This window comes from Rattus norvegicus, chromosome 15, assembly GCF_036323735.1.
Source record: "Rattus norvegicus strain BN/NHsdMcwi chromosome 15, GRCr8, whole genome shotgun sequence".
Taxonomy (NCBI): Eukaryota; Metazoa; Chordata; class Mammalia; order Rodentia; family Muridae; genus Rattus; species Rattus norvegicus.
This window is the reverse complement of record NC_086033.1, coordinates 70,000,905-70,027,444: the sequence shown is the minus strand read 5'-3', so window position 1 is coordinate 70,027,444 and position 26,540 is coordinate 70,000,905.

Sequence of the window (26,540 nt, the reverse complement as noted above, 5' to 3'; positions counted from 1 at the left end):
AGATAATCTGGAAATTTTATCATGTATTGAAATGGAATTCCTTTTAAATGTTGAATCCTGAACATTTTTAACAGAAGTTATTTCACAGGCTCATACATATTTTCATTTATTCTGTTGTCAGAAGCAAGCTCGAGGTAAGAATAAAGGGCCAAAGAAATCCTAGCAGTCTGAATGCACCATAGCTAAAACCACTTAGTGTTCACAGAGACTTAAAATTAGAAGAGCAAAGTATAATGGGATTTTAATGACTCATCTGAATATAGAAACCAAATCATGATCATGACTTCTCTCATTAACAAAAAATTACTGAGCTGGAATAATAAGGGAGAGGGATAGGGATAGCGTAATAACCGGTACTCTCTTGGAACTGGGTGGTTCCAGTGCTTGGGGTCTTGTTCCAAGTCAAGAACAAGCACATATGAGTAGCAAAGTAGCCAGGGATTTTATTTCTAAACAGAAAGAAAGTTCTGGTCAGGTGTGTGGCAAAACAGCAGCCTATTCAGAGCAAGTACATTGATTAAGAAGCTTATGTTATTGTTTGGGACTTCCTGTAATGAGTCCGAGAGGAGGATGAGTTAATAGTAAAAAAGGGAATTTCCCCTAAACATCGCTTCAGCAGACATAGTTTGCCTTACTGCATATGTACCTAAAACTAGTCCAGACTGAGTCATTTCACTGCCCCTAAGATCAGGATATATTTCTGGACCTGTCTTTCCACAAAAGGGGAATTACTAAGGGTTGCTAGGGAGTTCTATGTCAGGCTGACCTGACTGCTTTGTAGAGGAGTGAACTGACAGTTCAAGCCAGCAGAGTCCTGGGTTGCTAAGAGATCCTTCTGCATTCTCTCTTCATTCACATGAAGTCTTTGTTCTTTCTTTCTTACTGGGATATCCTCAAGGCTTAGAAAACTGTTCCATTGCTGTGATAATATATCCTGACAAAAGCAACTTTAAAGGAGTTTATTCATGTGACAACTTTGTCACAGTACATCACTGCAGATAAGTCAAGGTGGGAACGTGAACTAGCTAACTACATTACAATCCCCAGTCAAGAGCAGAGAGAAAATTCCATGAATGCTTAACAGTGTGCAACAGCATCTCTATATATAAGCCAGGACCTAAACCCAGGAAATGATACTGCCCACAATGGGCAGATTGTCCCACCTCAATTCATGTAATTAAGACAATCCCTCACAAGCATATCTACATGACAACTTGATCTAAACAGTCTCTCATTGAGACTCTTTTCCCAAAAATTCTAAACTGTGTTGGGTTGATAATTAAAAAGAACCATTTTAGAGATAGAAAGCTTTTGTCAGCTATGACTAAGAGTGGGTGCACCAATTCTAAACATATTCCCTTTGCTAAAAATACAACCTATGGCTGCACCTTGAAACTACAAGGAGCACCTTGAAAAGTAAGCCCAGAAATGAACCAACAGTTCTCTCAACATGGTCTATAACACTTAGAAAGATGAACACAGAGGTTGGCAGAGATGGCCACATGCAGAGACATGAGAAACAGCAGAGACATGAGAGCCAAGAAACCATGGAAATATGGGTAGGCTAAACATCATAGTGTCAAGCTCAGGTTACATAACCTATATGCAGACCAGGAAACAGAGATTTGGGATAACTAAAGATTAGTACCTTTTATGTATTTGATAAGTAATTTTGTTTTTTTTTTTTGTTTTTTTTTTTTGTGATGGCTTTTCTTTTTTTTTTTTTTTATTAACTTGAGTATTTCTTATATACATTTCGAGTGTTATTCCCTTTCCCGGTATCCGGGCAAACATCCCCCTCCCCCTCCCTTTCCTTATGGGTGTTCCCCTCCCAACCCTCCCCCCATTGCCTCCCTCCCCCCATAGTCTAGTTCACTGGGGGTTCAGTCTTAGCAGGACCCAGGGCTTCCCCTTCCACTGGTGCTCTTACTAGGATATTCATTGCTACCTATGGGGTCAGAGTCCAGGGTCAGTCCATGTATATTATTTAGGTAGTGGCTTAGTCCCTGGAAGCTCTGGTTGCTTGACAATGTTGTACTTTTGGGGTCTCGAGCCCCTTCAAGCTCTTCCAGTTCTTTCTCTGATTCCTTGAAAATAAATGTTAAGACATCATCTAGGAGCCATTCAAGTGTTACAATCCAGTTGAGAACACAAATTTCTTATTGATACCTAAGAACCTAGTAAGATTAAATTGCTGTTCTTCTGGAGTGGAATGCATGGTTTTTACATCACAGCTACCTTGCATTAATGAAGAATCCAGAACAATCGTTAGCACAGTAATAAGTCTAAAATTTTATATACCCTAGATATGACCTAAATCAGATTCTCTTTCACCCTACCAAAATCATAATTGTGATCACAGCAGAAACCTAATTATAATAACAAAATTCAATGATTTTTCACAAAAATAATGTTTTAGTGTTCATGGCATGAGTCTCTGGCTCTGGGCTTTCTCTTTTCACTGTTCAAAGGTGACATAAATGTATGCAATGGGATTGAATGCATGTAAGGGAACTCCTTCTGAATGGTCAGCCATTGAGGGGGTACACATACTAAGAAACTTCAAGCATTGAATAGCACTAGAGTCTCTCCCGTTTTTGACAAACTGGAGGAACACTCTCACCTCTTTGTACAATGTACATCACTCACCACCCCCAATACATCCCCTATTCTCTCACTTAAATTACATGCATGTTCTCCCAAAGTACTTTTCTTCTAAAATGCACAAGAGCAAGAAATCTACACATGAATTCAAACATCATGTTAACCTAAGTCAACACTGACTTAAGTACAATTAAGGGCAAAAAAAGATTCGCGAGATGGGAGAAGAACATGCACACAGAGATGACAAGATCTTGTCCACAGTAGCATGGTCCACTTAACTAGTGATTAATAGTAAAGTTTGGAAGTGGATTAAAAATAAGCTGAGGTTATTAACTAAAAGTCAGCCTAAAATAACAATGTCTACTTTAGATAAGTCTTAACTCCATTGAAAAATGTGACCCCCTACAAACTCAGTTGCTCCTGCACACCATAGGTAGCCCTACTCTTGTGTGAGAGAAAATTATAGTCTGTGGGCTGACCTGCACTGCCTCTGGTATTTTGTAATTTTAAAGAAATACTTGACATGTCACCATTCAAATGAACTATGTATTGAATGGCAAGTGTTACAGACAGACAACTACATGCTATGGATTTATTCTCACTTGTGAGTCAGAATTCATTGCCACTAGCTTTCCTGTGTACACTCTTGGGACTCTGCACCAGCCTCTCAATAATGCTGCCTGCCCCTTTCAACATAACACATTATGGTGACAAGAAAAGCTAATCCCCATAAGATAGCAGCACTGTAAAGTGGGAGAGCTGTTTCTCCTCTCCATATTTACAGTTTTGTTCCGTGGGAAGGCAAGGCATGACATTCATTCTTGTTAGCCTCTCGGGGACAGCATCATCCCATAACCCTGCCCTGCTCAGGTTTTCATTTCCTATCCAAGCGGCATGCCCAGTGAACCCTGAGACGCATGGAGAATAGCAGCAAGAAAACATTCTTGCTCTGCAGCTCGGTGTTAGTTTTGATTAGAGGGGCTTTAATTTTGTAGTGCGAGACATGGTTAAATATCCTATATAAACTAATTATTGGAATCAACAAAATCAGTTAGGTAATTCAGTACACCAGTTACTTTGAAAAGCTTGTGCACAATAGATATGTGATACTTCACACATAAACATAAACTCTAATTACAGTAATTACAATCCTGGGTGAAAACAAGCTTTGTTTTTATAAATGCCTAATAAAAGTGAACATCAAAGCATTCCAAATGAACACACTGGGCCCTGGGTAAGCAACAAGTCTCTTTGTCAGGCTTTTTGCAGACACCAGGAGAAGCAACGTTCCTCCCATATATCCTTTGGCCTTAATAATCCTACCTTAATGATCCTACCTGCAAACATTTAAAGCTAAACTTACATTTTAAACAGGGGGGCGGGGCAAAATGGAGTAAATTGATGCCTGTGTTTATAGACCTAAACTAATTTTGTTTTATTATCTCTGACAAGGCTCATCAAATAAAGTCAGTTTTATGTCATGAGACATCTTGCTCATCTGTATAAAAACAGGCTTGGGCAAAGTGAGGGAAAAAGAGAAATAGAGTGGACGTTGTTTATAAGCTCACCTCAAGGATGCCAGGAAGCATTGGAAATTATGTCTAACACCTTGAAAAAGTAGGGTGCTATCTAGAGAGGAGAGACTATGAAAAAGTAAAATGCAAGAAAATAAAGGATAGCAAATGATAATAATATGACTGATGATGGTTCTGTGATTTAAAACAAAAACTCTTCTGTTTGAATGACAGTATATCGCTGGTGCTACGATTACACGTCAATGATATCAGTGGTAATGGGACAGGGCTCAGAGACCGTTCCAGAATGCTATTGGCAGCAGCTGGAAGACTCTTTCACAGAGATCACCTCTCAGATGAAGCTGGGATTCTTGACCTTGTAACAGAAGAGGATTTTAGAGTGATCCTGCATAAAGCATATGGCGTCAATGGGAGGGAAGACCCGTGATCCTGAGGAGGCTTGATGCCTCGGCATTGGGGGATGCTAGGGCAGTGAGGTGGGAATGGGTGGGTAGGTAGGGAAGCAAGCTTCTAGAGGCAGGGAGAGAGGGGATAGAAGAGGGGGGATTTGAAGAGAAGAAACATTTGTTGGAATGTAAACGAATAAAACGCGTTCCCCAGCTCCAAAAAAAAAGAACCAAAAAAAAAAAAACGAATAAAACGACCAATTTTTTATCTTTTTTTATTTCTTTATTAACTTGAGTATTTCTTATTTACATTTCGATTGTTATTCCCTTTCCCGGGTTTCCGGGCCAACATCCCCCTAACCCCTACCCCTCCCCCCATTCTATATGGGCTTCCCCTCCCCATCCTTCCCCCATTACCGCCCTCCCCCCAACAATCGGGTTCACTGGGGGTTCAGTCTTAGCAGGACCAAGGGCTTCCCCTTCCACTGGTGCTCTTACTAGGCTGTTCATTGCTACCTATGAGGTTGGAGCCCAGGGTCAGTCCATGTATAGTCTTTGGGTAGTAGCTTAGTCCCTGAAAGCTCTGGTTGGTTGGCATTGTTGTTCATATGGGGTCTCGAGCCCCTTCAAGCTCCTCCAGTCCTTTCTCTGATTCCTTCAACGGGAGTCCCGTTCTCAGTTCAGTGGTTTGCTGCTGGCATTCGCAATTTTTTAAACGACCAATTTTTTAAAAAGACATGTCCTTTACCATAAATGAGTTTCTTGTGAGATTTCTACCAGGTTTAAAGATGAGAAAGAAGAAAGGCCATATCACTTGTGTCTCAAGAAGGACCCATTGTTATTTTAACATTCTCATAAGAAATATCTCTATTTAAAATAAATCTCTCTATGTGACAACCTTCACTGTTCATACTAATTGTGCTTAAATTCTAGAAGCTTACAGAAGTCAGTCAGACTTTGGAGTGAAGGACTCTTACCTTCCTATGGCCTTTTAATTTGCTGCCTTCCTATCCTGCCTCAAACTATACTTCAATTATACTTACTGGTCATAAGATAACTGAGCTCACAAAAAAGGGGGGGTGCTAAACTGTCAGACATGAAGAAACAAATTCAATGGAGTGATTCACCTTCTTACTTAATGTGGGATGGAGAGAATTCTGGGAAGATGGTAACTACATAGGTTCATATGTGTACAATATTTAAAATACAATTACATCACTCTCTCTTTACCTTTTCTCCCTTTGAACCTTCCCAAATCAAATCCCCTAGTTACACTCACCTCTCCTCTTATGGATGGCATCATTTTCTTGGTTATCATTGCTCCATAATCTCTCTCTCTCTCTCTCTCTCTCTCTCTCTCTCTCTCTCTCTCTCTCTCTGTGTGTGTGTGTGTGTGTGTATGTGTGTGTGTCTCTTTCTGTCTCTGTCTGTCTCTGTCTGTATCTCTCTTTGTCTCTCTCTGTCTCTCTCTCTTTGTTTCTCTGTCTCTCTCTGTCTCTTTCTCTCTCTGTCTCTCTGTCTCTCTCTCTCTGTGTATGTGTGTGTGTCTCTTTCTGTCTCTGTCTGTCTCTCTGTATCTCTCTTTGTCTCTCTCTGTCTCTCTCTCTGTCTGTGTGTGTGTGTGTGTGTGTGTGTGTGTGTACATAACCTAAAAATTCTACTTCTTATGTATGCGTATATGGTTTCAGGGCCAACTATTTTGTATTATTATCAGTTGATTCATCCATGGGAAGCTAATTCTCTCTCTCTCTCTCTCTCTCTCTCTCTCTCTCTCTCTCTCTCTCTCATCATTACTTGCCTGTAGTTAGTTCTTTATGCAGAAGTGGGATCTTTGTAAGATCTGTTCCCTTATCAATGAATCTGCTAATATTGTTATTATTTACGTCTTGTGTATGCAGCCGTTTCTGTGAAATACTGTTTCACAACAAACATCCTGGTATTCTGTATCTCATAATATTTCTATCTCCCATTGCTAAGATGGTCTCTGAGTCATACAGGATGGAGCAATAATATAAATATATGGATTGTGGCTGGATTCCTCATTATTCATTGATCTCTAAATAGTGTCTAGTTGTGATTTTCGGTGATGGTCTCCATATGCTTTAGCGTGAACCATTTTTGATGAGGGGTGGTAGCTAGATTTATCTGTGGGTAAAAGTATAAGATTTAGAATGCAGATGAAAATTATTCTAACCTAGCAAAATGGTGGCAGTAGATTCTCTTCTAAGACCCATTTTTTGTTTTGTTTTGCTTTGTTTTGTTTGTTTTGTGTGTGTGTGTGTGTGTGTGTGTCCAATATAATAATTTTTACCCATCCCCCCTCACCCTTCTTCTATAAGGGTGTTCCCCCACACATCCTCCCACCCATTCATGCCTCACCGCCCACCCTGACATTCCCCTACACTGGTCGATCCAGCCTTGACACAACCAAGAGCTTCTCTTCCCATTGGTGCCCAACAAGGCCATCCTCTGCTACATATGCAACTGGAGACATGGGGGTATCCATGTGTACTCTTTGGATGGTGGTTTAGTCCCTGGGAGCTCTGGTTGGTTGGTATTGTTGTTCTTATAGGGTTGCAAGCCCCTCTTGCTCCTTTAATCCTTTCTCTAACTCCTCCAATGGAGACCCTGATCTCAGTTCAATGGTTGACTGCAAATGTCCACTTCTGTGTTTGTCATGCTCTGGCAGAGCCTCTCAGGAGACAGTTATATCAGGCACCTGTCAGCATGAACTTCTTGGTATCAAAAGTGGCTGGGTTTGGTGGCTGTATATATATGAGCTGGATCCCCAGATGGGGCAGTCTCTGAATAGCCTTTCTTTCAGTCTCTGCTCCAAACTTTGTCTCAATATTTCCTCCTATGAATATTTTTGTTCCCCCTTCTAAAAAGGACTGAAGCATCCACACTTTGATCGTCCTTCTCATTGAGTTTTCAGTGGTTTCTAAGAGAGGCCAGAAGTAGATCTTAAATCCAACTAGATAGTTGCTGGTTAGCACCCATATGTGAGTGTTACTGATTATACCTTTAGGGATGTCTTGCCATGCTGGTCACTGCTGTGGTTCATAGATTTCACTGTTTTAGAGCTATTGATTGCTTTCTTCTTTTGAATGCTTGCAAAGTATTTTCTGGTACCATGAAAGCTAGACCACAGGAAGGAGGTTTCCAAGTTAGCTTCAACTTGAATTATAAATATCCCAAGAAATGGGAGATAAAATAGAGTGTTATAAATAAGTAGTGGGAAAATTAAAATATGAGGATTAAATTTGTTATGATATGAAAGGGTAAGGTAAAGGTAATAACAGGTCTGCTGCATCTGAGACACTGCCAGAACCTGAAGGGACCGACCTGATAAACAGTTCTCTGCACCCAAATCCCGTGGGAGGGAGAGCTAAACCTAGACACACCTGGGAAACCAGAAGAGACTGCACACTGCACACATCTCTGACGCCAGAGGAAAACACCAAATGCCATCTGGAACCCTGGTGCACTGAAGATCCCAGAAAGGGCGGCACAGATCTTCCTGGTTGCTACGGCCTCAGAGAGCTCATAAGCAGCACCACAGAGCAAACTTGAGCCTCGGGAACACAGGTAAGAACAACTTTTCTGCTGCAAGTGATCTGCCTGGTGAACTCAAGACATAGGCCCACAGGAACAGCTGAAGACTTGTAGATAGGAAAAACTACACACCCGAAAGCAGAACACTCTGTCCCCATAACTGGCTGAAAGGAAACAGGAAAACAGGTCTACAGCATTCCTGAAACACAGGCTTCTAGGACAGTCTAGCACTGTCAGAAATAGCAGAACAAAGTAACACTAGAGATAATCTGATGGCGAGAGGCAAGCACAGGAACCCAAGCAACAGAAACCAAGACTACATGGCATCATCAGAGCCCAATTCTCCCACCAAAGCAAACACGGAATATCCAAACACACCAGAAAAGCAAGATCTAGTTTCAAAATCATATTTGATCATGATGCTGGAGGACTTCAAGAAAAACGTGAAGAACTCCCTTGGAGAACAAGTAGAAGCCTACGAGAGGAATCGCAAAAATCCCTAAAAGAATTCCAGGAAAACATAAATAAACAAGTAGAAGCCCATAGAGAGGAGTCACAAAAATCCCTGAAAGAATTCCAGGAAAACACAATCAAACAGTTGAAGGAATTAAAAATGAAAATAGAAGCAAACAAGAAAGAACACATGGAAACAACCCTGGATATAGAAAACCAAAAGAAGAGACAAGGAGCTGTAGATAAGAGCTTCACCAACAGAATACAAGAGATGGAAGAGAGAATCTCAGGAGCAGAAGATTCCATAGAAATCATCGACTCAACTGTCAAAGATAATGTAAAGCAGAAAAAGCTACTGGTCCAAAACATACAGGAAATTCAGGACTCAATGAGAAGATCAAACATAAGGATAATAGGTATAGAAGAGAGTAAAGACTCCCAGCTCCAAGGACCAGTAAATATCTTCAACAAAATCATAGAAGAAAACTTCCCTAACCTAAAGGAAGAGATGCCCATAAGCATACAAGAAGCCTACAGAACTCCAAATAGATTGGACAAAAAAGAAACTCCTCCTGTCACATAATAGTCAAAACACCAAATGCACAAAATAAAGAAAGAATATTAAAAGCAGTAAGGGAAAAAGGTCAAGTAACATATAAAGGCAGACCTATCTGAATCACACCAGACTTTTCGCCAGAAACTATGAAGCCCAGAAGATCCTGGACAGATGTCATACAGACCATAAGAGAACAAAAATGCCAGCCCAGGTTACTGTATCCTGCAAAACTCTCAATTAACATAGATGGAGAAACCAAGATATTCCATGACAAAACCAAATGTACACAATATCTTTCTACAAATCCAGCACTACAAAGGATAATAAAGGGTAAAGCCCAACATAAGGAGGCAAGCTATACCCTAGAAGAAGCAAGAAACTAATCGTCTTGGCAACAAAACAAAGAGAAGAAAAGCACACAAACATAACCTCACATCCAAATATGAATATAACAGGAAGCAATAATCACTATTCCTTAATATCTCTCAACATCAATGGCCTCAACTCCCCAATAAAAAGAAATAGATTAACAAACTGGATATGCAACGAGGACCCTGCATTCTGCTGCCTACAGGAAACACACCTCAGAGACAAAGACAGACACTACTCAGAGTAAAAGGCTGGAAAACAACTTTCCAAGCAAATGGTCAGAAGAAGCAAGCTGGAGTAGCCATTCTAATATCAAATAAAATCAATTTTCAATTAAAAGTCATCAAAAAAGATAAGGAAGGACACTTCATATTCATCGAAGGAAAAATCCACCAAGATGAACTCTCAATCCTCATCTTCGGTTGGTTTATATACAAGTGTGCAATTTCTAGGCTTGAAAGTAAAATGATGCTATCTGGTGCTGGATAGAGGAGCCTTATTTTTTATTATGGCAGCTTGCTATTTTTGTAACATGGTGATTTGGTTGAACACAATAAAGTACAGTAGTAACTGATCTCCCCTTCTTCCTGGATGAGTGAGGAGATGATTAAATGTTGATGTCAGCATCCTTGAGCATATTCAGATGAGCTTCTGCTTCTGTTGAAAAGGATGCTGTGTTTGATTGTAGTCCGAAGCTTTGAAGCACTACTTGGCATCTCCTTCCTTGGAGGTCTCACTGTTTAAACATAACAGATTTGATAGCTTGTTGGTAAGGTGAGGTCCAGCTTGTCTCCACTAGGTCATCTTCATGTGAATCCGGTGGTTATACGGTTTTGTTCTAGGGATATTTCATTTTTTTAATAACGGTTTTAGCTGACATTCATGGAGAGAATGAATCCTTAGAACTGTGCCACTAGTGAAAGGAAATCCTGTCTAGAGTATGTTTCTTTACAAAGCTGTGTCACACCATCCTTTGGGCCCTCAGCTGGAAAAGTAGAATCAAGTCTCAAATAATGCCTTTTAAATTGTATCCTCTAGTATTATAGATGTAGGACAGTACTGTATCATACCTCTGTGGATGTAAAATAGCTTGTACCTGCTTTATGATACGTAGTAGTGACCGTGCTTTATCAGAGCTGTTTTTAATGATGTTGCTCAGAATGTTTTCTTTCCAGATGATGATTGAGAAGCTAATTTAAAAAAAAATGGGGCTAGGTACCACAAGAATAACAGAACTGTGCTGTCTTCTCGGGTTTTGTTTTTTTACTTTTTTTTTTTTTAATGGAGTGTGCTGGATGTCTCTACAGTTTTGTTCAGATGACTGCAGAACCTGGAAAAGCTGTTGCTGCTGTTGATGCATAACACACTGCTATTATTGGTCTTTTTATATAAATATAAATATATATATACAGTTATGTAATTTGAATTTTTTGAAACTTTAGCTGTGCTGTCAACTTTGGAAAAAAGTATCCCCGTTTACTGTGTTGAGTTGGCACTGTACAGAAATTAACAGCCATATTGGTCTAGAAATGTTGAACTTAAGTTTTTTCCATTTGTACAGGGGTAACACACTGTATTAAATATGTAAGGTCTTATCTACGTGGGTTTGATTACAAAAACTAATAAAGTATTCTCTAAATTAAAAAAATAAGCTTCCTGGTTGCTGCCGCTGCAGAGAGCCCCTGGGCAGCACCCCACGAGCGAACTTGAGCCTCGGGACCACAGGTAAGACCAAATTTTCTGCTGCAAGAAAGCTGCCTGGTGAGCTTGGGACACACGGAAGCAGAATTTCTCTAGAACCGGGCACGTTCTGTGTTTACCGGAAGTCCCACACCCGCGGATCCCGGCCCGCAGCAGCTCTCTGCTCCCAGACCCGGTGAGAGAGAGACCCAACCGCCTGGTCAGGTGGGCACTCCTGAGGCTGCAGAGCGGAAGAGACCACCAACACTGCTCACCCCTGCCCACATCCCTGGCCCAAGAGGAAACTGTATAAGGCCTCTGGGCTCCCGTGGGGGAGGGCCCAGGAGCGGCAGGACCCCTGCCACAGACACCGCCGGACCCTGAAGGAAACAGACCGGATAAACAGTTCTCTGCACCCAAATCCCGTGGGAGAGAGAGCTAAACCTTCAGAGAGGCAGACAGGCCTGGGAAACCAGAAGAGACTGCTCCCTGCACACACATCTCGGACGCCAGAGGAAAAAGCCAAAGACCATCTGGAACCCTGGTGCACTGAAGCTCCCGGAAGGGGCGGCACAGGTCTTCCTGGTTGCTGCCGCTGCAGAGAGCCCCTGGACAGCACCCCACGAGCAAACCTGAGCCTCGGGACCACAGGTAAGACCAAATTTTCTGCTGCAAGAAAGCTGCCTGGTGAACTCAAGACACAGGCCCACAGGAACAGCTGAAGACCTGTAGAGAGGAAAAACTACACGCCCGAAAGCAGAACACTCTGTCCCCATAACTGACTGAAAGAGAGGAAAACAGGTCTACAGCACTCCTGACACACAGGCTTATAGGACAGTCTAGCCACTGTCAGAAATAGCAGAACAAAGTAACACTAGAGATAATCTGATGGCGAGAGGCAAGCGCAGGAACCCAAGCAACAGAAACCAAGACTACATGCCATCATCGGAGCCCAATTCTCCCACCAAAACAAACATGGAATATCCAAACACACCAGAAAAGCAAGATCTAGTTTCAAAATCATATTTGATCATGATGCTGGAGGACTTCAGGAAAGACCTGAACACACTTAGGGAAGCACAGGAAAACATTAATAAACAAGTAAAAGCCTACAGAGAGGAATCGCAAAAATCCCTGAAAGAATTCCAGGAAAACACAATCAAACAGTTGAAGGAATTAAAAATGGAAATAGAAGCAATCAAGAAAGAACACATGGAAACAACCCTGGATATAGAAAACCAAAAGAAGAGACAAGGAGCTGTAGATACAAGCTTCACCAACAGAATACAAGAGATGGAAGAGAGAATCTCAGGAGCAGAAGATTCCATAGAAATCATTGACTCAACTGTCAAAGATAATGTAAAGCGGAAAAAGCTACTGGTCCAAAACATACAGGAAATCCAGGACTCAATGAGAAGATCAAACCTAAGGATAATAGGTATAGAAGAGAGTGAAGACTCCCAGCTCAAAGGACCAGTAAATATCTTCAACAAAATCATAGAAGAAAACTTCCCTAACCTAAAAAAAGAGATACCCATAGACATACAGGAAGCCTACAGAACTCCAAATAGATTGGACCAGAAAAGAAACACCTCCCGTCACATAATTGTCAAAACACCAAACGCACAAAATAAAGAAAGAATATTAAAAGCAGTAAGGGAAAAAGGTCAAGTAACATATAAAGGGAGCCCTATCAGAATCACACCAGACTTCTCGCCAGAAACTATGAAGGCCAGAAGATCCTGGACTGATGTTATACAGACCCTAAGAGAACACAAATGCCAGCCCAGATTACTGTATCCAGCAAAACTCTCAATTAACATTGATGGAGAAACCAAGATATTCCATGACAAAACCAAATTTACACAATATCTTTCTACAAATCCAGCACTACAAAGGATAATAAATGGTAAAGCCCAACATAAGGAGGCAAGCTATACCCTAGAAGAAGCAAGAAACTAATCGTCTTGGCAACAAAACAAAGAGAATGAAAGCACACAAACATAACCTCACATCAAATATGAATATAACGGGAAGCAATAATCACTATTCCTTAATATCTCTCAATGTCAATGGCCTCAACTCCCCAATAAAAAGACATAGATTAACAAACTGGATACGCAACGAGGACCCTGCATTCTGCTGCCTACAGGAAACACACCTCAGAGACAAAGACAGACACTACCTCAGAGTGAAAGGCTGGAAAACAACTTTCCAAGCAAATGGTCAGAAGAAGCAAGCTGGAGTAGCCATTCTAATATCAAATAAAATCAATTTCCAACTAAAAGTCATCAAAAAAGATAAGGAAGGACACTTCATATTCATCAAAGGAAAAATCAACCAAGATGAACTCTCAATCCTAAATATCTATGCCCCAAATACAAGGGCACCTACTTATGTAAAAGAAACCTTACTAAAGCTCAAAACACACATTGCACCTCACACAATAATAGTGGGAGATTTCAACACCCCACTCTCATCAATGGACAGATCATGGAAACAGAAATTAAACAGTGATGTAGACAGACTAAGAGAAGTCATGAGCCAAATGGACTTAACGGATATTTATAGAACATTCTATCCTAAAGCAAAAGGATATACCTTCTTCTCAGCTCCTCATGGTACTTTCTCCAAAATTGACCATATAATTGGTCAAAAAACGGGCCTCAACAGGTACAGAAAGATAGAAATAATCCCATGCGTGCTATCGGACCACCACGGCCTAAAACTGGTCTTCAATAACAATAAGGGAAGAATGCCCACATATACGTGGAAATTGAACAATGCTCTACTCAATGATAACCTGGTCAAGGAAGAAATAAAGAAAGAAATTAAAAACTTTTTAGAATTTAATGAAAATGAAGATACAACATACTCAAACTTATGGGACACAATGAAAGCTGTGCTAAGAGGAAAACTCATAGCGCTGAGTGCCTGCAGAAAGAAACAGGAAAGAGCATATGTCAGCAGCTTGACAGCACACCTAAAAGCTCTAGAACAAAAAGAAGCAAATACACCCAGGAGGAGTAGAAGGCAGGAAATAATCAAACTCAGAGCTGAAATCAACCAAGTAGAAACAAAAAGGACCATAGAAAGAATCAACAGAACCAAAAGTTGGTTCTTTGAGAAAATCAACAAGATAGATAAACCCTTAGCCAGACTAACGAGAGGACACAGAGAGTGTGTCCAAATTAACAAAATCAGAAATGAAAAGGGAGACATAACTACAGATTCGGAGGAAATTCAAAAAATCATCAGATCTTACTATAAAAACCTATATTCAACAAAATTTGAAAATCTTCAGGAAATGGACAATTTCCTAGACAGATACCAGGTATCGAAGTTAAATCAGGAACAGATAAACCAGTTAAACAACCCCATAACTCCTAAGGAAATAGAAGCAGTCATTAAAGGTCTCCCAACCAAAAAGAGCCCAGGTCCAGATGGGTTTAGTGCAGAATTCTATCAAACCTTCATAGAAGACCTCATACCAATATTATCCAAACTATTCCACAAAATTGAAACAGATGGAGCCCTACCGAATTCCTTCTACGAAGCCACAATTACTCTTATACCTAAACCACACAAAGACACAACAAAGAAAGAGAACTTCAGACCAATTTCCCTTATGAATATCGACGCAAAAATACTCAATAAAATTCTGGCAAACCGAATTCAAGAGCACATCAAAACAATCATCCACCATGATCAAGTAGGCTTCATCCCAGGCATGCAGGGATGGTTTAATATACAGAAAACCATCAACGTGATCCATTATATAAACAAACTGAAAGAACAGAACCACATGATCATTTCATTAGATGCTGAGAAAGCATTTGACAAAATTCAACACCCCTTCATGATAAAAGTCCTGGAAAGAATAGGAATTCAAGGCCCATACCTAAACATAGTAAAAGCAATATACAGCAAACCAGTTGCTAACATTAAGCTAAATGGAGAGAAACTTGAAGCAATCCCACTAAAATCAGGGACTAGACAAGGCTGCCCACTCTCTCCCTACTTATTCAATATAGTTCTTGAAGTTCTAGCCAGAGCAATCAGACAACAAAAGGAGATCAAAGGGATACAGATCGTAAAAGAAGAGGTCAAAATATCACTATTTGCAGATGACATGATAGTATATTTAAGTGATCCCAAAAGTTCCACCAGAGAACTACTAAAGCTGATAAACAACTTCAGCAAAGTGGCTGGGTATAAAATTAACTCAAATAAATCAGTTGCCTTCCTCTATACAAAAGAGAAACAAGCCGAGAAAGAAATTAGGGAAACGACACCCTTCATAATAGACCCAAATAATATAAAGTACCTCGGTGTGACTTTAACCAAGCAAGTAAAAGATCTGTACAATAAGAACTTCAAGACACTGAGGAAAGAAATTGAAGAAGACCTCAGAAGATGGAAAGATCTCCCATGCTCATGGATTGGCAGGATTAATATGGTAAAAATGGCCATTTTACCAAAAGCAATCTACAGATTCAATGCAATCCCCATCAAAATACCAATCCAATTCTTCAAAGAGCTAGACAGAACAATTTGCAAATTCATCTGGAATAACAAAAAACCCAGGATAGCTAAAGCTATCCTCAACAATAAAAGGACTTCAGGGGGAATCACTATCCCTGAACTCAAGCAGTATTACAGAGCAATAGTGATAAAAACTGCATGGTATTGGTACAGAGACAGACAGATAGACCAATGGAATAGAATTGAAGACCCAGAAATGAACCCACACACCTATGGTCACTTGATTTTTGACAAAGGAGCCAAAACCATCCAATGGAAAAAAGATAGCATTTTCAGCAAATGGTGCTGGTTCAACTGGAGGGCAACATGTAGAAGAATGCAGATCGATCCATCCTTATCACCCTGTACAAAGCTTAAGTCCAAGTGGATCAAGGACCTCCACATCAAACCAGACACACTCAAACTAATAGAAGAAAAACTAGGGAAGCATCTGGAACACATGGGCACTGGAAAAAATTTCCTGAACAAAACACCAATGGCTTATGCTCTAAGATCAAGAATCGACAAATGGGATCTCATAAAACTGCAAAGCTTCTGTAAGGCAAAGGACACTGTGGTTAGGACAAAACGGCAACCAACAGATTGGGAAAAGATCTTTACCAATCCTACAACAGATAGAGGCCTTATTTCCAAAATATACAAAGAAATCAAGAAGTTAGACCGCAGGGAAACAAATAACCCTATTAAAAAATGGGGTTCAGAGCTAAACAAAGAATTCACAGCTGAGGAATGCCGAATGGCTGAGAAACACCTAAAGAAATGTTCAACATCTTTAGTCATAAGGGAAATGCAAATCAAAACAACCCTGAGATTTCACCTCACACCAGTGCGATTGGCTAAGATCAAAAACTCAGGTGACAGCAGATGCTGGCGAGGATGTGGAGAAAGAGGAACACTCCTCCATTGTTGGTGGGATTGCAGACTGGTAAAACCATTCTGGAAATCAGTCTGGAGGTTCCTCAGAAAATTGGACATTGAACTGCCTGAGGATCCAGCTATACCTCTCTTGGGCATATACCCAAAAGATGCCTCAACATATAAAAGAGACACGTGCTCCACTATGTTCATCGCAGCCTTATTTATAATAGCCAGAAGCTGGAAAGAACCCAGATGCCCTTCAACAGAGGAATGGATACAGAAAATGTGGTACATCTACACAATGGAATATTACTCAGCTATCAAAAACAACGAGTTTATGAAATTCGTAGGCAAATGGTTGGAACTGGAAAATATCATCCTGAGTGAGCTAACCCAATCACAGAAAGACATACATAGTATGCACTCATTGATAAGTGGCTATTAGCCCAAATGCTTGAATTACCCTAGATCCCTAGAACAAACGAAACTCCAGACGGATGATCAAAATGTGAATGCTTCACTCCTTCTTTAAATGAGGAAAAAGAATACCCTTGGCAGGGAAGGGAGAGGCAAAGATTAAAACAGAGACTGAAGGAACACCCATTCAGAGCCTGCCCCACATGTGGCCCATACATATACAGCCACCCAATTAGACAAGATGGATGAAGCAAAGAAGTGCAGACCGACAGGAGCCGGATGTAGATCGCTCCTGAGAGACACAGCCAAAATACAGCAAATATAGAGGCGAATGCCAGCAGCAAACCACTGAACTGAGAATAGGTCCCCTATTGAAGGAATCAGAGAAAGAACTGGAAGAGCTTGAAGGGGCTCGAGACCCCAAAAGTACAACAATGCCAAGCAACCAGAGCTTCCAGGGACTAAGCCACTACCTAAAGACTATACATGGACTGACCCTGGACTCTGACCCCATAGGTAGCAATGAATATCCTAGTAAGAGCACCAGTGGAAGGGGAAGCCCTGGGTCCTGCTAAGACTGAACCCCCAGTGAACTAGACTATGGGGGGAGGGCGGCAATGGGGGGAGGGTTGGGAGGGGAACACCCATAAGGAAGGGGAGGGGGGAGGGGGATGTTTGCCCGGAAACCGGGAAAGGGAATAACACTCGAAATGTATATAAGAAATACTCAAGTTAATAAAAAAAAAAAAAAAGAAAAAAAAAAAAGAAAAAAAAAAGAAAATAAAATAAAATAAAAATAAATAAATAAAAAAAAGAAAGTAAATGTACTTTCAAGGGCATATTCTTAGATTTCTCATCAGAAATGATATACAATCAACAGCTTCTCAGACTGAGCAATCTGATAGAAAATAAGTAATACAATCTTGGAATACACAGCAGAGGAAGATCTCCACAAAGATGTGAACAGAGTGGGAAGCGAATGGTATTAGTCCACATAACATGCTCTGCACATGAAAGAATAAAGTATTTAAAACAGCAAAAAAAAAAAAAAAGTCCTGGAAAGAACAGGAATTCAAGGCCCATACCTAAACATAGTAAAAGCCATATACAGCAAACCAGTTGCTAACATTAAACTAAATGGAGAGAAACTTGAAGCAATCCCACTAAAATCACGGACTAGACAAGGCTGATCACTCTCTCCCTATTTATTCAATATAGTTCTTGAAGTTCTAGCCAGAGCAATCAGACAACAAAAGGAGATCAAGGGGATACAGATCAGAAAAAGAAGAAGTCAAAATATCACTATTTGCAGATGATATGATAGTATATTTAAGTGATCCCAAAAGTTCCACCAGAGAACTACGAAAGCTGATAAACAACTTCAGCAAAGTGGCTGGGTATAAAATTAACCCAAATAAATCAGTAGCCTTCCTCTACACAAAAGAGAAACAAGCCGAGAAAGAAATTAGGGAAACGACACCCTTCATAATAGATACAAACAATATAAAGTACCTCGGTGTGACTTTAACCAAGCAAGTAAAAGATCTGTACAATAAGAACGTCAAGACTCTGAAGAAAGAAACTGAAGAAGACCTCAGAAGATGGAAAGATCTCCCATGCTCATGGATTGGCAGGATTAATATAGTAAAAATGGCCATTCTACCAAAAGCGATCTACAGATTCAATGCAATCCCCTACAAAATACCAATCCAATTCTTCAAAGAGTTAGACAGAACAATTTGCAAATTCATCTGGAATAACAAAAAACCCAGGATAGCTAAAGCTATCCTCAACAATAAAAGGACTTCAGGGGGAATCACTATCCCTGAACTCAAGCAGTATTACAGAGCAATAGTGATAAAAACTGCATGGTATTGGTACAGAGACAGACAGATAGACCAATGGAACAGAATTGAAGACTCAGAAATGAACCCATACACCTATGGGCACTTGATTTTTGACAAAGGAGCCTAAACCATCCAATGGAAAAAAGATAGCATTTTCAGCAAATGGTGCTGGTTCAACTGGAGGTCAACATGTAGAAGAATGCATATCGATCCATGCTTATCACCCTGTACAAAGCTTAAGTCCAAGTGGATAAAGGACCTCCACATCAAACCAGATACACTCAAACTAATAGAAGAGAAACTAGGGAAGCATATGGAACACATGGGCACTGGAAAAAATTTCCTGAACAAAACACCAATGGCTTATGCTCTAAGATCAAGAATCGACAAATGGGATCTCATAAAACTGCAAAGCTTCTGTAAGGCAAAGGACACTGTGGTTAGGACAAAACGGCAACCAACAGATTGGAAAAAGATCTTTACCAATCCTACAACAGATAGAGGCCTTATATCCAAAATATACAAAGAACTAATGAAGTTAGACCACAGGGAGACAAATAACCCTATTAAAAAATGGGGTTCAGAGCTAAACAAAGAATTCACAGCTGAGGAATGCCGAATGGCTGAGAAACACCTAAAGAAATGTTCAACATCTTTAGTCATAAGGGAAATGCAAATCAAAACAACCCTGAGATTTCACCTCACACCAGTCAGAATGGATAAGATCAAAAACTCAGGTGACAGCAAATGCTGGCGAGGATGGGGAGAAAGAGGAACACTCCTCCATTGTTGGTGGGATTGCAGACTGGTGCAACCATTCTGGAAATCAGTCTGGAGGTTCCTCAGAAAATTGGACATTGAACTACCTGAGGATCCAGCTATACCTCTCTTGAGCATATACCCAAAAGATGCCCCAACATATAAAAAAGACATGGCTCCACTATGTTCATCACAGCCTTATTTATAATAGCCAGAAGCTGGAAAGAACCCAGGTGCCCTTTAACACAGGAATGGATACAGAAAATGTGGTACATCTACACAATGGAATATTACTCAGCTATCAAAAACAATGACTTTATGAAATTCATAGACAAATGGTTGGAACTGGAAAATATCATCCTGAGTGAGGTAACCCAATCACAGAAAAACACACATGGTATGCACTCATTGATAAGTGGCTATTAGACCAAATGCTTGAATTACCCTAGATGCACAGAACACATGAAACTCAAGACAGATGATCAAAATGTGAATACTTCACTCCTTCTTTAAAACGGGAACAAGAATACCCTTGGCAGGGAATAGAGAGGCAAAGATTAAAACAGACACAGAAGGAACACCCATTCAGAGCCTGCCCCACATGTGGCCCATACATATACAGCCATCCAATTAGACAAGATGGATGAAGCAAAGAAGTGCAGACTGACAGGAGCCGGATGTAGATCTCTCCTGAAAGACACAGCCAGAATACAGCAAATACAGAGGCGAATGCCAGCAGCAAACCACTGAACTGAGAATAGGACCCCCGTTGAAGGAATCAGAGAAAGAACTGGAAGAGCTTGAAGGGGCTCGAGACCCCATATGTACAACAATGCCAAGCAACCAGAGCTTCCAGGGACTAAGCCACTACCTAAAGGCTATACATGGACTGACCCTGGACCTTGACCTCATAGGTAGCAATGAATATCCTAGTAAGATCACCAGTGGAAGGGGAATCCCTGGGTCCTGCTAAGACTGAACCCCAATGAACTAGATTTTGGCGGGGAGGGCGGCAATGGGGGGAGGATGGGGAGGGGAACACCCATAAGGAAGTGGAGTGGGGAGGGGGATGTTTGCCCGGAAACCGGGAAAGGGAATAACACTCGAAATGTATATAAGAAATACTCAAGTTAATAAAAAAAAAAGTGAATGCTTCACTCCTTCTTTAAAAGGGGAACAAGAATACCCTTGGCAGGGAATAGAGCGGCAAAGATTAAAACAGACACAGAAGGAACACCCATCAGAGCCTGCCCCACATGTGGCCCATACATATACAGCCACCCAATTAGACAAGATGGATGAAGCAAAGAAGTGCAGGCTGACAGGAGCCGGATGTAGATCTCTCCTGAGAGACACAGCCAGAATACACAAATACAGAGGCGAATGCCAGCAGCAAACCACTGAACTGAGAATAGGACCCCGGTTGAAGGAATCAGAGAAAGAACTGGAAGAGCTTGAAGGAGCTCGAGACCCCTTATGAACAACAATGCCAAGCAACCAGAGCTTCCAGGGACTAAGCCACTACCTAACGACTATACATGGACTGACCCTGGACTCTGACCTCTTAGGTAGCTATGAATATTCTAGTAAGATCTCCAGTGGAAGGGGAAGCCCTTGGTCCTGCTAAGACTGAACCCCCAGTGAACCTTATTGTTGGGGAGGGCGGCAATGGGGGGAGGATGGGGAAGGGAACACCCATAAAGAAGGGGAGGGTGAGGGATTAGGGGGATGTTTGCCCGGAAACCGGGAAAGGGAATAACACTCGAAATGTAAATAAGGAATACTCAAGTTAATTTAAAAAAAAAAAAGGTAATAATATGGGGAGGAACAACTATCATTAAGGACATTTTAATTTAATTTTTTACTTATTCACTTTACAACCCACTCATTGCTCCCTCCCTGTCACCCCCTCCCACAATTCTCCCATTCCCCCTCTTTTTTCCCTGTGAACTAGTGTAAAACTCTGGGTATCTCCCCAACCTGATACTTCAAGACTCTGTGAGGATAGACACTTCCTTTCCCACTGAGGCCAGACGAGGCCGCCCAGCCAGAAGAACATATCCCAGCTACAGGCAACAGCTTTTGGAATAGCCATGGTTCCAGTTGTGTGGGACCCACACGAAGACCATGCTGCATATCTGTTACATATGTGCAGGGGTGGGCTGGGGATCTAAGTCCAGCCTCTGTATATTCTCTGAAAGCCCCAAGGGTCCCAGGTTAGTTGACTCTGCTGGTCTTCCTGTGGAGTTTCTATTTTCCCATAAGAGTGCCCAAGCTCCATTCGCTATTGGACTGTGGGTATCCGTATTTGCCTGAGTCAGCTACCGGATAGACTCTCTCAGAGGACATGTTCCTGTCTGCAAGCATAAGAGTATTCTTAGTAGTGTTAGGGGTTGATGCTTGCCCATGGGATGGGTCTCAAGTTGGCCCTGTTATTAGTTAACCCTTCCCCTCAGTCTCTGTTCCATCCCCCACTGCCTGCATTTCTTGTAGACAGAATTGTAGCATGGAATGGTAGATTCATTTTTTAATATTTACTCTTACACAGGATAAATTTGGGGGTGAAAGTTTTGTGGGTGGGTTGGTGTCTCTATCACTCCACTTGGTTCCTTCCTGTCTGACTAGAGGAGGTGACCTCTTCAGGTTCCATATTCCCAATACTGTGAGTCACAGTTAAGGACACCTGATTCTTGGGAGCCTCCCTTATCTCAGATCTTTGTCTCTTCCTGGAGATGGAACCCACCTCTTCATGCCAGTCAGGTGCAGATTTCCATTCATTTTTATAGCCAGCTAGCCATCCCTCCTGTCCTTTCCCACACCTGATCCTGAATCCCCCTCATTTCTGTCCTCATTCCTCCTCATTCCCAGTCCCCTCCCTCCATCTGCCTCTTATTACTATTTTATTCCCCCTCCTTAGTAAGATTCAAGCTTCTTTACCTGGATCTTCCTTCTAGTTTAACTCTTTGTATCTGGGGGAATAAAGCATGGTGCCTGTATTTTATGGCTAATATCCATTTATAAATGATTACATACCATGCACATCTTTTGGGTACTGACTTACCTCACTCAGGATGCAATTTTCAAGTTCTATCCATTTGACTGCAAAATTTATGATGTTTTAGTTTTTAATAACTGAATAGTAAGTATTCCATTATGTATCACATTTTCTTTATCCATTTTTCGGTTGAGGGACATCTGGGTTGTTTCTGGTTTCTGGCTATTACAAATAAAGTGATTATGAACATAGTTGAGCAATTGTCTTTGTGGGATGTTGGAGCATCTTTTTGGTATATGACTAGGAGTAGTACAGCTGAGTCTTGAGACAGATCTATTCCCAGTTTTCTGAGAAGACACCAAATAGCATTCTAAAGTTATTAAACATGGTTGCACTTTTACCAGCAATGAACAAGTGTTCCCCTTGCTCCACATCTTTTCCTGCATGTGATATCTCTTGAAATTTTGATCTTACCCATTCTGATGGATGTAACATTGAACCCATAGTTGTTTTGATTTGCATTTCCCTGATCACTTAGGACTTTGAACATTTCTTTCAGTGCTTCTCGGCCATTCAAAAAACACAGTTGAGAATTTTCTGTTTAGTTCTGTACCCCAGGTTTTAATTGAGTTATTTGGGTTGTTGGTGTGTAATTTCTTGAGTTCTATGCAAATTTTAGATATTAGCCCACTGTCAGATGTAGGGATGATGAAGATCCTCTCCCATTCTGTAGGCTGCTGATTCGTGCTATTGGCAGTGTCCTTTGCCTTGCAGAAGCTTGGAAGTTTCATGAAGTCCCAATTATCAATTGTTGATCTCAGAGCCTGAGCTATTCTGTTCAGAAAATTGTCTCCTCTACCAATGCATTTAAGGGTATTTCCCACTTTCTCTTCTCTGAGATATAACTCCTTCATGTTAAAGTTATTAAAGAAATCAGGGATACAAGGCACATACCTTAACATAATCAAAGCAATATACAGCAAGCCAATAGCCAACATCAAACTAAATGGAGCGAAACTTAAAGCAATTTCACTAAAATCAGGGACAAGGCAAGGCTGCCCACTCTCTCCCTATCTATTCAATATAGTACTTGAAGTTCTAGTCAGAGAAGCAAGGTAACTAAAGGAGATCAATGGAATACAAATTGGAAAGGAAGAAGTCAAAGTATCCCTACTTGCAGATTGATATGATAGTATGCATAAGCGACCGCAAAACTTCTACCAGGGAACTCCTACAGCTGATAAACACCTTCATCAAAGTGATTGGATACAAAATTAACTCAAGGAAATATACTTTTATAGAAACTTTCTAAAATATATTCATGTATAAAACAAATTTAAGTTTAGTTACCATATCATGAGGAGACAATCCATCACAGACATCATATGCTACAAAGCAAAACCCTCAATTCCAAGAATGAGATACATCTTGTTCAGTCATTGACCAAAAAGATCTTATATACTCCCCAATATATCACAGGCTATTTCCAAAGCTATTGGTTATTCTTCACACCGTGATGATAAGAACCTAGTGCTCCCTGGGTCTGCTAAGACTGAACCCCCAGTGAACTAGTCTATGGGGGGAGGGTGGCAATTGGGGGAGGGTTGGGAGGGGAACACCCATAAGGAAGGGGAGGGGGAGGGGGATGTTTGCCCGGAAACCGGGAAAGGGAATAACACTCGAAATGTATATAAGAAATACTCAAGTTAATAAAAAAAAGTAATAAAATAATAAAACTATTAAAGAAAAAAAAGAATATAATCACACAATTGAACAGAGACATTTATAAAATAATATTTTGAAGTTTTGATTATGAAAATAAAATACAGAAAATAAGTAACTTTCTGTGAGGATTGAATACAATGTTGATTCAATTTAATACAGAATTATGATGGAATGTGTTACATTAAAATATTAAAATATACTATCATTACAATAAAAGATATTTGTGAAATTAAAAAAAAAAAAAAGAACCTAGTGCTAAAGAAAGGCACTTCTTACTTCCATGAACACTGAGAAATTAAACTGGTACTCAGCTAGAAACGTGGCCCCTATTGACAAGCACTGATGGTGTTTGAAAGTTCCTCGCCTGCTACTGTCAATATCAGTCAGCTACAAACCTATGACCTATATGGTAACACAACTGCAAGATACACTGATTCAACCATGGCCCAATGTTAAGGGAATAACCAACCACTTTTTTTTTTAATTAACTTGAGTATTTCTTATTTACATTTCGAATGTTATTCCCTTTCCCAGTTTCCGGGCAAGCATCCCCCTAATCCCTCCCTCTCCCCTTCTTTATGGGTGTTCCCCTTCCCACCCTCCCCCCATTGCTGCCCTCCCCCCAACAATCTAGTTCACTGGGGGTTCAGTCTTAGCAGGACGCAGGGCTTCCCCTTCCACTGGTGCTCTTACTAGGATATTCATTGCTACCTATGAGGTCAGAGTCCAGGGTCAGTCCATGTATAGTCTTTAGGTAGTGGCTTAGTCCCTGGAAGCTCTGGTTGCTTGGCATTGTTGTACATATGGGGTCTCGAGCCCCTTCAAGCTCTTCCAGTTCTTTCTCTGATTCCTTCAACGGGGGTCCTATTCTCAGTTCAGTGGTTTGCTGCTGGCATTCGCCTCTGTATTTGCTGTATTCTAGCTGTGTCTCTCAGGAGAGATCTACATCCGGCTCCTGTCAGCCTGCACTTCTTTGCTTCATCCATCTTGTCTAATTGGGTGGCTGTATATGTATGGGCCACATGTGGGGCAGGCTCTGAATGGGTGTTCCTTCTGTGTCTGTTTTAATCTTTGCCTCTCTCTTCCCTGCCAAGGGTATTCTTGTTCCCCCTTTTAAAGAAGGAGTGAAGCATTCACATTTTGATCATCCATCTTGAGTTTCATTTGTTCTAGGCATCTAGGGTAATTCAAGCATTTGGGCTAATAGCCACTTATCAATGAATGCATACCAGGTGTGTTTTTCTGTGACTGGGTTACCTCACTCAGGATGATATTTTCCAGTTCCAACCATTTGTCTATGAATTTCATAAAGTCATTGTTTTTGATAGCTGAGTAATATTCCATTGTGTAGATGTACCACATTTTCTGTATCCATTCCTCTGTTGAAGGGCATCTGGGTTCTTTCCAGCTTCTGGTTATTATAAATAAGGCTGCTTTGAACATAGTGGAGCATGTGTCTTTTTTATATGTTGGGGCATCTTGTGGGTATATGCCCAAGAGAGGTATAGCTGGGTCCTCAGGTAGTTCAATGTCCAATTTTCTGAGAAACCTCCAGACTGATTTCCAGAATGGTTTTACCAGTCTGCAATCCCACCAACAATGGAGGAGTGTTCCTCTTTCTCCGCATCCTCGCCAGCATCTGCTGTCACCTGAGTTTTTGATCTTAGCCATTCTCACTGGTGTGAGGTGAAATCTCAGGGTTGTTTTGATTTGCATTTCCCTTATGACTAAAGATGTTGAACATTTCTTTAGGTGTTTCTCAGCCATTCGGCATTCCTCAGCTGTGAATTCTTTGTTTAGTTCTGAACCCCATTTTTTATTAGATTTTGGGTTCACTCCATGAAATGGACCCTGCTAACGTGGCCACAAAACTGAAATCATGAACCTAGAGGGAAATCCACTTTTTATTCACCTAAAAGAATATAGCAATAAAATACCCCCCTAATGACATATTTCTATTCTTACAGATCAATGCCTTGCTTTCCTCTCCTCGGAGAATTCTCCTCCTGCAGTAAATGTTAATTAACATGGAGACCCACAAACAATCTCAGAGAATGAGTAACTTTGGAGAACTCATTCCTAAGTGGAATGCCTTCATTCAATCTATCCTCTCAAGATTCAGCAATCTATGGAGAAGAGTTGGAAGGAGTATAAGAGCCAAATGTAGTAGATAACTCTAAGGAAAAAGCATCTTCCAGACATAACAGGACTAATCCACATATGAACTCACAGAGACTGCAGCACCATGAACCAGAT